At 38.1% G+C, this 15,825-nt stretch overlaps 2 pseudogenes; one reads left to right on the top strand and one right to left on the bottom strand.

The window, feature by feature from the left end:
• Positions 1-426: 426 nt before the first annotated feature.
• Positions 427-13,910, top strand: LOC127436289 (VIP36-like protein; annotated as a pseudogene).
• Positions 9,508-11,837, bottom strand: LOC127436345 (serine/arginine-rich splicing factor 1A-like; annotated as a pseudogene).
• Positions 13,911-15,825: the final 1,915 nt, after the last annotated feature.

The following is a 15,825-nucleotide window of genomic DNA, read 5'->3' as shown; positions in this document are numbered from 1 at the left end:
GACAGCACGCCACTCTTTAACAAGTGCGAGTGCTTTGAGTGAGAAGGGAACAAAGTCCCTTTAGAAGGGAATGTATGAGGTCAATTTTAGGAGAGTTATAATGATGTAAAGAGAAAGAAAATAGATTTTACAGGTGTGCTTTTAGTCTAATACTTTATTTTAATTATATATGAATATAATTCTACATCTGCTGAGGTACTTCAACTTGGAAATTAACATTCCTTGCGTTTGAACATTTACGGGCAAATTGGCGTAAATTTCTTTTTTTTTTTTTTTTAAATAGACATTTCCGTTGAAGCAAAGAATTGTGGGTTGTGAGTGCCCACGAAGGATACACCTCATGCATCCTCTGAATTCCCGTGAAAGAAGGTCGCGTTCGAATGATGTATTCAAAGTGTCCTGCTTTTCTGAAACGAGACAGCCTCGATGACGTATGCGACTTTAGCAGCCTTAGTTGCCACCAGCAGATGTTACTTCCGTGCACTCGCCGTGACGTTGCCTCCGGTCTTCAGCAGTCCCAATCAATCCCGCGTGCGCAGGTTCAGTGTTTGGAAACAGATTTCGTCACTGGTCTCTGTGTTTGTGGACACTTACCCTAATGAGGAGAAACATCTGGAGGTACAAACATTAAAACACTCCAAACAAGCACTCACTGATGTATATTTTAATATCAAACATATTTGGGTGTTTCTTCAGTTTCAGGCACTTTTATCACTGTGGACTTCTAGAAAGTAAAGAACATGTTTCACACTCTCTAGCTGATTTAATTTGTCTCCTCACAATGTCCATAAGTGTGTGTTCACGCTTCACAGGAGATTTATGTCATTCAAGTCATGAAAAATCATTTCCAGCACATCTCAAATTCTGCATTGTGTTTAATAGAATTCTTTTTTTCAAATAAAATGACAGACTCCTTTGTTTTGATTAGAATAATTTCATAGCTAACATTTTATGTATCCTAAGTAAATCATATTTTCAGATAATTTTACATAACTTGGCAAAATGACAGCATGATTAATAAAAATCTTAAATTAACAAATTATAATAAAGGGATGTTTTCCTTGATTTGTCATTGTTTTGTCTCATATTTCATCTCTTCACTGACACGTTTGTCCATTTGGTTAACAAGTACACTAACTTTTGAAAACTTTATTAGGGGCAAAACTGTTTGGTGTGATGGAAATGATGTAATTTTGAAACATTGATAGAAATCATTTTCATACAATAAATCACTGATTCCTGACATAAGGAACAAAACATGTCTGCCTTTGTTAAAATAAAGGATTTCATAATAAAAATACTGAAAGTTCAATCTAAAGGAAATGTGTATTCTCCGGGCATTTATTAGTTATATTTTTAAATTTCATTATTGTTTTTAAATGCATGCTCTATATTTAGAAGCACATGTAACTTAACCTGTCCCTCAGCAAGTGGTCACAATGTTAAACTGCCAAACAAAGTGTTTAAAAATTCATGAACATAAATATCGAGTGAAAGGTAGGGATCTGTGAGATATCAAACATTTTAAATTATATTTTCCATAAACTGTCTATCAAAGTTGTGTCCTCACTTTGCGTCAACTCCGTCAGTTTTTTTAATTTTTTTTTTTCCTGAATAAATCGGACAATTTCATGGTCAGCTGTAACTGAGTACCCCTTTCCCACTTCCTGCTCATGGTGGATGCAACAGTAGGACACGTGGTAAGTTTTCTATTTTAAACTATGTTTAGGTCTCTGCGGTCACTGCTTCAACTTGTCAACTCCATTCCCATTGTGACATTTCTGTTAAAATTGTGGGATAAATTTGGCTTTTTAGTTTAGGTTAGAGGCACCTTTAACTGAGGAAAAAAAACAAAACGACACTAGTGTACAACACATGGTTAAATATGCAGTATGTAAGATTCAGAAACCCTTGTTATTAATGACACCTGTGGCCATTAAGTGTACTGCAGCCAGCTAACTGTTGCTCGTGCTCGTGCACACACTCCGTAGGGAAGCGAGCATCAACCAAAACAATGACATAACGTACAAAGAGACTGAACGTGATCCACTGGCATCATGCTGACAGATGAGGTAGCATAATTCAAATTACAGTTATGATTGTTTTACTACAAACTTTGAGACTAAACTAAAACTACTTATCAGCTAACATAGCATACAGATACACACACACAGCTACATACTACTGAACTATACCAGACAGGTATATGTTGCACTATTGTATGTTTTGTATGTCATATGTTGTACTACGATCAAGAAACCAGTGTATTTGCTTAAATTTACCCTGTATACCTGACTTTTAGTATAAAGAGAAGATCGTTGAAATTATTTAGCTTGCAGTTCGTCAGCGTTAGCAGGCAAGATCAAGTTAGCTAAAATTACCAGATCAATCCCACAGTGTTACAGGGGTTTAGGTAGGTGCTGTAACATTTTTATGCCATCTAATGTTTGGAGAAAATAACATACATTGGTCTTTTACCTGTGGGGGGGTCTTGAGCAGCATTGTACCCTTTCATCAAAACGATCACGTTAGTAAATGTATTTACTTGATACTACCTATTCAAAACTGTTAAAAAGTACTCTGTGGCAGGGGTGGCCTGGACAGAAGCCTGGCCACCCCATTGGACACCCCACTCACAGCCGCACATCTCTGTCCCGGGTGTCACTGTATCCACTCCCCTTCACTTTTGTATCCATGCGCCTCTGGCAATGACACCCCCCAGCCCCGGTCAGAGTATAAGTCACTTTTATACTCTGTGTATAAAATAGACTGTACATTATAAATATGTTGACACAATTCAGTATTGATGTGATTCCATCACAACTGTCATTTTGATATATCGATGCGCTATTGTTTTATAATAATAGAATGTATTTATTTTCTGTATAACCAAGTTACGTTACACTAATGAATGGGTCTTTTTGCATTATCTTGAACATTGTCTAGCATTCATTTCATGTGTTATTGTAGTTTAGCTAAAATGACACAGATCAATCCTTATGGCACTATATTTCACATGCTTTGCAGTTATGTAAGCTTACCTGTCCAATAAGAAAAAAGCCAATTCAGGGTCGGTTTTAATCCCCAAAACCGAACGAAGTTCCCTCCAGGAATCAAATGCCCTGCCGATGTTCACTCTTGTTTTCGCTCGATCACGTTCCCACTTAGCCAGACGGGATTTACATTTTTTTTGGCTTACTCTGAGTTTGTGTAAGAGTCGGTGTTGTGCTGGGAGCCGAACATTTGCTGGATTCCATCTCTTAAGATAACGTTACCTAGTGTTGCAGTTTGTTGTCGCTGTTGAATAGCAGAAGAGAAGCGCTGGGGCAAGGCTCTAGGGAGCACGCATAAACGTCACATCCTTTGGATTTTCCCAGCAAAAGCGACCCGCTCCCTTCACATGAAAATCAGTCTACAGGCTTTAATAGGCAACCTAGGAAGTCCGGGAAGGGCTCATTTTTTACGTTGCGTTACAAGCCGTTCACACATTGGCAAAACAAAAAAGTGAATATTACATGAAAATGGTTACATATTGCACCTTTTAAGATGGAAAAATATTCAATTTTGTCAACTCCGTCAGAATTTTCAGAATAGTGTTTAAACAGAAAAATGTATAGAAGATATTTTATCACTTAACTCCTTTACTGAACACCATGATTAAATAAAGACTTTACCCTCTTTTATGAAGGATTAAATTAAAATGGCATGCTTTTTAGTGTGTCTGACGGAGTTGAAACAAATTACAGTAAGGTGTAAGTTATGAAGTGAATAAATGTCAATTTTCAGAAAGCGTTTTTATAAAAACCTGCTCCCTTATTTGGTTCATTAACTGAGACATTTCAAATTAATTTAGTATTAAAAAATAATACTCAGATTTTAAACATGTTTTGTACCGTATCTCAAGAATAAGTGAAATACTGAAATGGTTTGTTTATTTCACTCATTGTTTATTTTCTTATTTTTAACATGTAATAATTTGTATTTTTATAATGTATTTTCATAGTTTATTATTGAAAGTCTGGGTCTAAAGTTTAAAACAGTCAAATCTATACATAAAAGACATCTGAAAAGGAGCAAACAAATGATGAAGACCTGTTGAAAAGTTTCCAGTTCAGTTTTAACATCATGTGACCCTGCGTCCTCATGTGCATACATTGTGTTTTGGCTTCACTATACACTAGACATAAATTTAATTCATTCATGATCTCAGTTAAGGACACACTGGGCTGTCAGTAAAGGGTTAAACATTTGATTCACGGAGTCATGTGACAAAACAACATGGTGCCAATCTCAGCGGAGTTTGTCTTTGGGAGAAACTCCAAAAAAACTACATCTGGAAAGAAACCTTATTAAGTTTTTACATTGAAACCTGTTTGAGTCTTTAGTTTCATCCAATATGGCGTTTTGAAAATCTGAGCGATTTATCACAAAACAGCACGCTGTTAAACACAATGACCACTGATGTGGACTATAGGGCTATTTTTCCATAAAAAATCCTATATTTACTGTGCATTATCACATTGAGAATAAATGGGTTTATCCAAAAGCTGAACATGTTTCTTTCAGAGGCTTTACATGGAAAATAAGGAGCATTTCAAACTGTTCTGAGACCAGTGCAGACAGACAGCACACTGGAGATTAAAGAGCCCTTATTATGCTAATTTACAGGTTCATGATTTTATTTTGCGTGTCTACTAGAATAGGTTTGCATGCTTTAATGTTCAAAAAACATTATTTTTCTCATACTGTACATTTCTGCTAAACCTATTTTCATCCTCTTTCTGAAACGCTCTGATTTAGGTCCTGTCTCTTTAAAGCCCCCCTTTCCGAAAAGCCCAGTCTGCTCTGATTGGTCAGTTGGCCTAGTCTGTTGTGTCGGAAATGTAATGCCCCTTATCATAACCGAGTTTCAGTCTTCCTGAGCAGCTGTAAACACTACTGTAACTATGGTAACAGTGGCGTCGGTTTTTGCCGTACCAGTTTGAGTCCGAAAATGAACGTTTGAAAGAACAAGCTGATCGACCCGAATCACCTTCACAAGCATGACTTCAGCAGGACGTTTCACAGTGGTAAGTTTTAATTTTGTAGCTTTCTTACAAGTACACTGTTGATTTACTTGAAGCTTTGTTAGGTTCACAATAAAGTAGTGCATCTAAATTATTCATCTTTTGCTGGAATGCGTGTGGCCAAACTTTTTTAGTCCGATATGAATGGAGAACAGAGGTTTTACAGACAGCACTAACCCAACTCATCCTGGTGGTCTGGCCAAAGTAGCCCCTAGGCAGGCATTATGCAAATGTGTTACATAGTTACGTAGATACTTTACGGAAGAAATGGCTGGACTACAAACCACCCGTTTCTTGTAGTTCTTGAGCAGTGTTTTCTGTGGGAGAGAATAACTCCCTTTTGCGTGGGCTTTGTAACTTTGCAGACCTTTTACATGCACAAACAGCTATATTACACACTAAAGGAAAGGTAAAATCCCAAAAAGCATAATAGTGCCTGTTTTTATTTTTTTATTTAATTTTTTTTATTTATTCAAATAGTTGAAAAAGAAAAAGAAAACAAATATACATTGAATCAACATTTAACTCCCTCTACTACCCCTCCCCAACCACCAACGATCATTGCCATGGTCACACATAAGTACAAACACAAAAAAAAAGTAAAAAAGAAAAAGTAATAATAAAGAATATAATAACTATCTACCTGTCATAACACTGGTCAGAACCCAATTTTTTATGTGCTTATCCCCTATTTTGATGACCGCCCCATTGTCTAAAATACAGAGTCTGGGGCAAAACGAAACCAGAGTGCCCAACATGTCACACACAAAACTCTGAACCTTCAACCAAAATTCTTGGATCTTTACACACCACCAAAAAAGCATGGGTTGTGTCTCCATCTTCTGATTGGCATTGCCAGCAGGTGGGTGTGTCTTTAAGACCAAGCCTATACAATCTAGAGGGGTCCAATAGAATCTATGTAAAATCTTGAATTGCATAAGGCAGACCCTTGCATCTCTAGATACAGACTTCATGTTTTTAGAATCATAGCCCACACTCCCTCCTCCAATACAAAGCTTAAATCTTTCTCCCATAATCTCTTGATAGAAGTTAAAGCTCTGTCCCCCAGACTCTGAATTAGCAGGGAGTAATATACTGATGCCTCATGACCTTTTCCAAAAGTGGTAATCACCACTCTCTGCCGCTGTAGGGGGGTGTATGCTACTCCCAAAATAGTACAGAGCAGATGGCGCAGCTGTAAATACCTAAAGAACTGAGATCTGGGAATCCCAAAATGATGAACCAAATTTTCAAAGGATCTCAACATTCCACTCTCATACAGGTCACTGAGCATATTAACCTCCCTCACAATCCACTCTGACCAACAGAGAGGGGACTTATTAATACATAATTTTGGGTCCAGCCATATGCTCAAGGCAACATTTAAATAAATGTCCGAATTAAACACTCTGGACACTTTTGTCCATACCGATTGCAAATGCGAGATAACGGGGTGTAATTTAACTTCTCCGATTAGTCTGATAGAAAGGCTTTGCAGTGGTGAGATGGGGCAAGAACTTCCTGTTCAATACAAAACCATGGAGGGGCTCTCTCAGGTGGAAGTGACCAATAAGCCAAATGTTTGAGACCGAATGCATAATAATAACACAAAATCTTGGGTAGGCCTAGCCCACCTTTGTCATTCGGCCTATGTAACTTATTAAAATGCAATCTGGGACTTTTCCCATTCCAAATGAAGGACTTTGCTATGCTATCAAATTTCTTGAAATAAGAGAGGGGGACATCTACAGGGAGAGACTGTAGCAGGTAGTTGAATTTTGGAATACAATTCACTTTAATAACATTAACCTTCCCAATCATAGATAAATGTAATGAAGCCCACCTGCCCACATCACTTGAAAACCTTTATATTAAGGGGTCGAATTAACTAAATCACACAAATTTTCTGGGAATAAAATGCCCAAATACTTAATGCCCTGTTTGGGCCACTGGAAAGTGCCCGGCTGGAAAGCCGTTACTGGGCAGTACGCTGTCAGAGTCAAAGCTTCGGATTTAGACCAATTGACTCTGTATCCTGAGAACTTAGAAAAGGAGTTAATAATTCTGTGGAGGCAAGGCATAGATCTAGTGGGGTCGGAGACGAATAATAAAATATCATCTGCGTAAAGCAAAAGCTTATGCGCCATACCTCCCGCCGTCACCCCTTGAAAATCGTCTTTCTTTCTTATAGCAGCTATTAATGGTTCCAGGGCAAGACAGAACAATAACGGGGAAAGAGGGCAACCCTGCCGGGTGCCCCAATCCAGAGTAAAATAATCTGAAATTAATCCATTTGTTTGTACCTCTGCTACTGGGTGTAACTTAATCCATCCAATAAAAGTATTCCCATCCTGAATATTTCCAAAAACTTAAAAAGATTATCCCATTCTACCATATCAAATGCCTTTTCGGCATCAAGTGAGATGGCAGCGACCGGAGATTGATCATTCACCACTGATCACATGATATTGATGAAACGCCTAATGTTATCAGAAGAACTACGGCCCGAATAAACCCCACCTGATCTATATGTATAAGAGATGTCATAACTTTACTTAATCGATTAGCCAGAATTTTTGACACTATTTTTACGTCTAGCTGGATCAGGGAAATTGGACGGTTGAACTCTTACACTCGCTTGGATCTTTGTCCTTTTTTAGAATCGGAATGATCCGGGCTTGTGTAATGGTTGGTGTATACTTTCCATTCTTTAATGATTCCATATAAACTTCTAACAAAAGTGGAGCCAGTTCTGTAGCATAAGATCTAAAAAATGGCCCCGGAGCCTTGCATGTAGGTAAGGCCTTATTTACCTTGCCAAGCTCTTCCAAGGTTATCTCAGAATCAAGAAATTTTTTTTGCTTAGTCATCAGTTTAGGGAGTTCTAATGGTTCCACAAATTTTCTAATATCTTCATCAATAGACGAAGACGTGGAGCTATAGAGATCAAGATAGAACTCTTTAAAAGCATTATTAATATCAATGGCCGAGGTAAATATTTTACCACCAGCAGATTTCACTGAGGGAATGGTAAAAAAAAAGACTCTCTTTGCTTTATTTATCTAGCCAAATGCTTCCCTGCTTTGTCCCCTGACTCAAAGTATGACTGTCTTGTCCTGAATAGCCAAAACTCCACCTTTCACAACAAAACAGAGAACTGACCCGATTGAAATACAGATATAATACTGAGGCCTTCAGATGACACTTGGCGCTCCAGCTCTGCTTCGGCACTTTAAATATTCCCTTCCAATCCAACTGCTTTGGATTATTTGGTGAATGAGGCATACTGTATGATCCGACCCCTAAGAACTGCCTTAAGTGCCTCTCAAGCCACGCCCACAGAGGATACTGAGGACCAGTTGGTCTCCATATAAACATTGATTTCAGTCTTTAACATTTGTTGGAAATCAGGTTTTTGCAAAAGGGATACATTAAAGCGCCAACTATATGATTTCTTTTTCTCCCTATGTGGCAACATCTCTAAACTCATCAGGGCATGATCTGAGACTAAAATGTTTCCAAATGAGCAATCAACAACAGATGAAATGAGGGACTTAGATGTATATATATATATATGTATATATATATATATATATATATATATATATATATATATATATATATATATATATATATATATATATATATAAAAATCTATTCTAGAATAAATCTTATGGACTGATGAAAAAAATTTATAGTCCCTACCAGATGGTTTCAAAAGTCTCCAAATATCAGTAAGACCAAGATTTGTACACATCCTGTGAAGCGTCAATGTTACTCTAGGGGGCTTGCACACTTTTGCTTCACTATGATCAAGGACTGAGTCCATCAAAAGATTAAAGTCTCCTCCCAATATTATAACATGAGGTGTGCCAGCAGCATGCAACATCCCTTCAAGATCTATAAAAAAGCCATGATCATCAGCGTTAGGTGCGTAAATATTAGCCAAAATCAACCTTTGCCCCTGAATGTCTGCTAAAACAATAATGACTCCAAATATCTGTAAGACGAATATTTATTTATTTATTTTGGATTTAGTAATCCTTTATTACAAACCAGTTTTGTCAGATTTAGAGGAAGACGGCATAAAACATAGCTATTGTTCAATCAGTTATCATATGAAACTTTCATAAATGACATTTACAAAAATATCAGGAGCCTATGAAAAAGACTTCCAATTACTATAAAAAAAAAATGTAAATCATGGGGGGAAACAAAAGTAAAATGCAGTCAGTTTGAAATGTGTTAAAAAAAAAAAGACAAAAAGAAAAATAGGGTGGTGAGAAGAGAACAGGAACACAACATTCATAAGACCACAATTGTCTCACGAAAAAGGGGGTAAAATTAAAGCATGGGGTTGATGTGTAACAACTGTAAAATCAAACAACAGGTCAACAGCTCCACTCATGAGTTACACCAGAAAGGTGAGGAGTGGAGTGCTTTAGGACTGAGAGCGACTGCGGCTATGCCGAGGAGAGTATTGTGGGGATCCTCGGCTGCACCGTGGGGAGTAGCTTCAGCTGCGGTTATTGCTGTGACTATGACTTCTGCTGCGACTGCGGCTCCTTGACCTTGATCTTCCATAACTTGGTCCACCTTCACACGGATGTATGCAGTTTCTCCCTCATGTGACCAGAATTTTGTGTTATCCAGTTTTCGAACGCCGTAGGTCATGTCATCTTTGTGGACAAACTCCACCACACCAGTTCCATCTCGGAAAGTGTCAGCATAACATACATCACCTGCTTCACGCATGTGATCCTTCAAATCCTGCCAGCTACTGCTTGGTGGAAGCCCTGAAACAATTGCGCTGTACTCCCTGGATGGGGGTCCGTATCGACCCCTAGGAGCCCCACCGCCGCTGCCACCACCACCTCCTCCAAAACCTCCTCTCCCCATACCCCGTCCACTCCTTGGAAACTCCACTTGACGGCGATAGCCATCATAGTCATAGCCGTCCCGGGCATATACAGCATCTTCGGCATCCCTGGGGTCTTCAAACTCAACAAAGGTGAATGGAGGCCCACCTTGCCGTTTTTTCAGATCGATGTCTCGAATGGCTCAGTACTTGTTAAACACATTTTCAACATCTTTAGTGCTGATATCGGGAGGCAGATTACCAACATAGATGTGGTAGTCATTGCTTCCAGCAGGCCGTGGATCACATTGCCAGATTAAGATATCTCTTAAACTTCCTGTATTATTCGAATCATTGCACATGCACACAGAGCATGTTTCTTCTAGAGTCGCACGGCAGACCAAGATTTTTACACATCATGTGAAGCGTCAATGTTGCTCTAGGGGCCTTACACAATTTTGCTTCACTAAAAATATTAAATATTAGCCAAAATCAACCTTTGCCCCTGAATTTCTGTTAAAACAATAATGACTCTTTCTAATTTATCTTTAGTCTATTTGAGACATTTTAATTGTAGATACCTACTTATCAATGTAATGACTCCCCTGCTCTTACTTGAGCCAGCACTAAAGAAAACGTCCACCCCATATCTTCCCAAATTTTTCAGCTTCCTGTGGGGAAAGATGCGTTTCTTGAAGAAACACTATATCATATTTCTTACGTTTAAGAAAATAACCTTCCTTCTTTTTATGGGGTGCCCCAACCCAGTCACATTCCTCGTGGAGAGAGACAATCCACTCATATTAACATTTGACATATTAGAAAAAATAGATTGTTTGTTTGTCAAAAATAAAATTATAAAGACCACATTCCAACATTAGTGCAACAATCAAATGCGACAACTTTACCGTCGGACTGCTCAAGTCTGGTGTTTCTATAAAAATTTTGTGAGAGAGTATATTCTATAAAACAAACTCCAGCCGCAAGCAGAACCAGCACAAAACAAAAAACAAAAAAAAATTGTTCACTTTGCTCAGACAGTCAAACGAATGTTCAGTGAGCCGGCCCATTCGACTGCTACATGAGTGCAACAAATGACCCAATTACTCCAATGTCCTGCAAGAAATACTCCACAAAACAAACTCCAACCAATAGGAGGCATAAGCACAAAGAACGTGCAGATTAATCCACAACACTGTCCCAAAGGAGTGCTATTCCACAAAACAAACTCCAGCCGCTAGGTGGAACCAGCACAAAAAGAAACAAAAAAGGCGCCCAGTTTCCTCGGATTCAAGTGAATGTTCAGTGAGTCAGGCCCACTCGGCTGCAACGTGAGTACAACAAAATAACTTACTCACTCCATTGACTTTATGAAGGACAATGCTTGCTGGGGACATGTAAATACTTTGCGGCCATCCTTAGCATCTGTTCTCATTTGTCTGAAAACATCAGTGCAAAAGCAACCTTCCGTTGATGTAAGAGTTTCTTGCATTCCTTGAATCGATCACGTTTCTCTTGTCGAATTTGCAAAGTCTGGGAACAAGAAAATGTTGTGGTTCTTCCAAGAAAGCCTTCCTTTACTCCTCGCCTCACGCAACATAAGATCTATATCGGATGATCTCAGAAATTTGGCCAGAATTGATCGGGGCCTGTCTCCTTCAGCGGATCTCCGAGCCGGAACCCTGTGAGCTCGCTCGATTTCCAGCTTATGGCCTGTTATATCGAGCAGACTCGGGAAGAGCCCATCCAGGAATTTCACCATATCCCGACCTTCATCGCCCTCAGGAATTCCAATAATTCGGACGTTATTTCGTTGGTTACGATTCTCCATATCTTCCGACTTTTCCCAGACACGCTCCAAATCTGCCTTGGTCGCTAGCGGATTAGCAGCTAATTCCCTCTCTGATGACTCCAGATAATCTATCCGTTTCTCAACATCCGCCACTCCTGTAACCATCTCAGTGAATTTCATCTCCATGGCAGTGATCAATCGATGTATTACAGCAAGCTCCTCCAAGTCAGCAACAACCTTCGTCGCATTGCCGACACGTTCATCAATTGTTGCCGAATTTCCTTCACCTCACTGGCCAAATCGACTCCCTGGCTTACGACCTGCTGCTCAGGGGCTTCAGCTTGAGCACATAAGTGTCTTTTAATGTCTCCAGAGCCCGAGGATTTTGAATTCTTTGACATATTGTCTTCATAGAACAGTTAAGAATCAGGGTGTATCGAATCTCACTGGTTTATGACACAAAAAGTATTAAAACCAGAAAAGTGTGCAGAGCTTGCCGTTCACACGTCCGAACCTCACATGGTGCCACGTGACTCCCATAATAGGGCCTCTTTAAGTCATTCACTAAATAGGGAGCAAGGGAGCATCCTATAGCTTTCTATGCAGCTTAGTGCATTTACTCCTAAAATCTGACCAAAAGTTCAGTTTCAGGCTGCAGATGATGTTTGGATCACTCAACATGTTTGACAGACATGAGACAATGATAATCAGTACTTAGATTCAGAATTTATAATGTATCATTTTATTTAACATGGCTGGCAGTGATTGGATGATGCTGGACATTACTTTGAATCAGAATGAATTATGCTAATTTCTGATTGGTTAAGCACTGACTATCACTTGTTTGTTTGACAGTGGAAAGATTGAGATTTATTTGCCAATGTAGACAATAAGACTGTAACAAAGTCAAATCATTTTTATTTGTATAGTTTTTTTTTTTTTTCTTTCAAGACACATTGTTCCAAAGCTTGGAATTGCTTTACAGAAAATAAGCTGTAATGTCTCAGAAACATGAATAATCTACACTGCTGGAAACACAATATATAATTTGATGAAAAAACTTTCTATAGCATGGTATTACTTAAAAATGCACACAGCAGTCATGCTCTGGTCTCAGGAGGTTAGAGACTTTCATATGAAAAAAAAGTTGAAATCTGTTTGTTTTAATAAGAATCAACCACAACATGAAAATGCCAGAAGGTAAAGAAATGCCCATATGTGTGTGTTTTATTCTCTGTTTGAGTGAGTGTGGAATTAATTTCATTATTTCAAATATATGTACATTTTATGATTGAAAAGTCTCTTCTTGTACAGTTAGAGGAACATCAGTGTGTTTAATGAGTGAACATTGAGTGATTTTCTGTGTTTTTAGGCTCAGAAGAGTTACACATCTTGCACACAGGTAACACACACCAGGGAACGTTTTGACTGTCTGACCTGATAGTACAGCAGTAAACTTACTGTCGAACTGTCAATATTTACTGGACACGTTCATGTGTTATGATATGAAGTGAGTGTGAGCTGTCTGCCCAGCGCTCTCATCAGTGTTGTGATTATGTATGTATGCACATGAACGTCACACATCTACATCAGTTCTTGCACATCTCTCTTTGTGTTTGTCAGGTATCAGAGAATATTTCAGTACATGCTGACAGTGGTGGGCAACGGCACCATCAGCTACGATCACGATCGTGACGGTCGGCTGACTGAAGTAGCAGCCGTAACGCAATTGTGCGAAATGAGAAACGTGATACCATCTTCATCAGATACGTGCGGCGGCGGCGACTCCCGGTGAGACGCATCTACAACACTGAACTCTAAAATTCAGTAACTCTGAAATCAATGTGAGAGACTGTTCTGTCTTACATTCATCTATGTGTGTGTGTAGATCATGATGGATATCGACAGTCAGCATGAGTGTAGGGATTGTCTGGATATTCTGGGCGTTCAGCTCACGCAGGACCTTTACTTCAGCGTTTCAGCCAACACTGGAGATCTGTGAGGAGAGACGCCATCAGACGTTTGACTCTCTCACTGACACACACTCTTACTGACAGACTGTGTGTGTGTTTCAGACAATCATGACCTGATGTCCATGAAGCTCTACCAGCTCCCTGTCCTGCACAGTATACAGGAAGAGGAGGAAGTGCTGATACCCAGCGTGGACAACATCGACTTAGACGTAAAGCTTTAACCTCATCTAGACATCGATATTCAGGGGCAAATTCAATCTGATTAAATTACAGCCAGTTATTTGCACATGCCGTCTGCGCTGGTTTAGCACCCGATTCTAGGACTGGGAAATAATATCGATTTTCCGATGTCATGATTTTCATTTGAACGATATTGATACTTCAATCTTAAGATTGATATTTTACTCTATTCGCAACCCTCTACTACAATGAGAGGAAATCGCACACATTTGCAACCAAATTTTGCACTATATGCCTAAACATGTCTGTGATTTTACAGACGCTCTTTACAGAACTGCCGGTTGTCTTAAAGAGACAGTAATGTTTTTTAGCGTGTGTTTAGCAAATCAGTGTAAATACGTAAATAGTACAAATTATGCTTGTAAACAATAAACATGTATAAAAATATAATAGATGCAATATAATATCCTATTTATTGATGGAATACATAGATTTGGTCATTTTTTAAAAGCTAAAAATCTAATTAGAATTTTTTTTTCCCATAATGTACTTAGTTAGATGGTCCACTGTATAAATAACAGCATTATCTGGGAGAATTTATTTCATATATAAGCAAACTAAAAAAATAAATTAAAAAAACTAATATATATATATATATATATATATATATATATATATATATATATATATATATATATATATATATATATATATATATATATATATATATATATATATATATATATGCATACATACATATATATGAATCAGTCTTGATATCGAATCCGAATCGAAGTGAATCAGAATGGAATAGAATCTGGAAATCTGTATCAATACGAGCCCTACTCGATTCACTAAAGGAATTATGCAGATCAGGCAACAGTGCAAACAGACCCACGAAATCACTGCTGAATGCAATCCGATCTTGCGGGCCGATTCTGAGCGCTAAATAGCTGAGGATGATCTGGACTGTACACCATCACTGTGATTCAGACACCCGAATCATCTCTTAAACATGCTGGCATCACACATCTGGATATATGACTCTTCTATCTGATATGATCGATAGAAATGTACACAAACATCTCTTTTAAATAAAATTCATAACACCTGCTTTCATCTGGCTGTAATAGCGTGATGTTAATTGCATAATAACAGCTGACTTTCATTAATGCTGATTTAAATAAACAAAAAAACTGTCCAGACAGAATGATTTTCAGAATTGCAGTACAGTACTACAGTATACTGCTTATGACAACTAAGCACAAAAAAACCTCATTACTGTAATACATGTTACAATGCAAATTATAATAATATTGCTAAAACTATTATTTTATTTTTTGTCTTTTTGAGGTGAACTCTGAGCTGAGATTGAGCCCTGTATTGTGCAGATGTTTGTGGTGTAATTGTGACACTGGGAATCTGAGTTTAAAGACATTCTGTGTTGTTTTATATTGTCTTTGTTTCCACTAAAGAATGTGTTTGTCACATTTAATATACACATATCTTCAAGTGCTTCCATCTCATTTTTGGGAAAACAGTTATTATCGATGATCAGTTTGTCTCCGTGCAAGCAAGGAAACAGAAACTCCATTTACAGCTGATTATATTAAAATAAGAAATGCTTTCAGAAATGAAATCGCAATGTTTCATTTGATTTTTGCATAATTCATGACTGACAGAATGTCTGTGAGAGGAATATTCATGACAGAAGGTGGCGCTGTGTTTTCCCCATTTCCTTCAGTTCAGCAAATTATTTATTTGTCTTAATCAGTGTGAGCTGACTTGCCTTCATGGTCTTTTATATCTGTTTTATTTATATGTTTAATCATTTATTTTTCTGTTTAAGTGCTTTAACTTCTCAGTCTGTCTAAAACGAATGCTGTTCCAAAATGATAGTGAAGTGAAATCATTGTGTCCAGATCACTACTCTTCACTGTTTTGTTGGATCATGTG

Source organism: Myxocyprinus asiaticus, chromosome 4, assembly GCF_019703515.2.
Source record: "Myxocyprinus asiaticus isolate MX2 ecotype Aquarium Trade chromosome 4, UBuf_Myxa_2, whole genome shotgun sequence".
In the NCBI taxonomy this organism is placed as follows: domain Eukaryota; kingdom Metazoa; phylum Chordata; class Actinopteri; order Cypriniformes; family Catostomidae; genus Myxocyprinus; species Myxocyprinus asiaticus.
The sequence above is the reverse complement of the archived record's forward strand: the minus strand, read 5'-3'. Positions and strand labels throughout refer to the sequence as shown.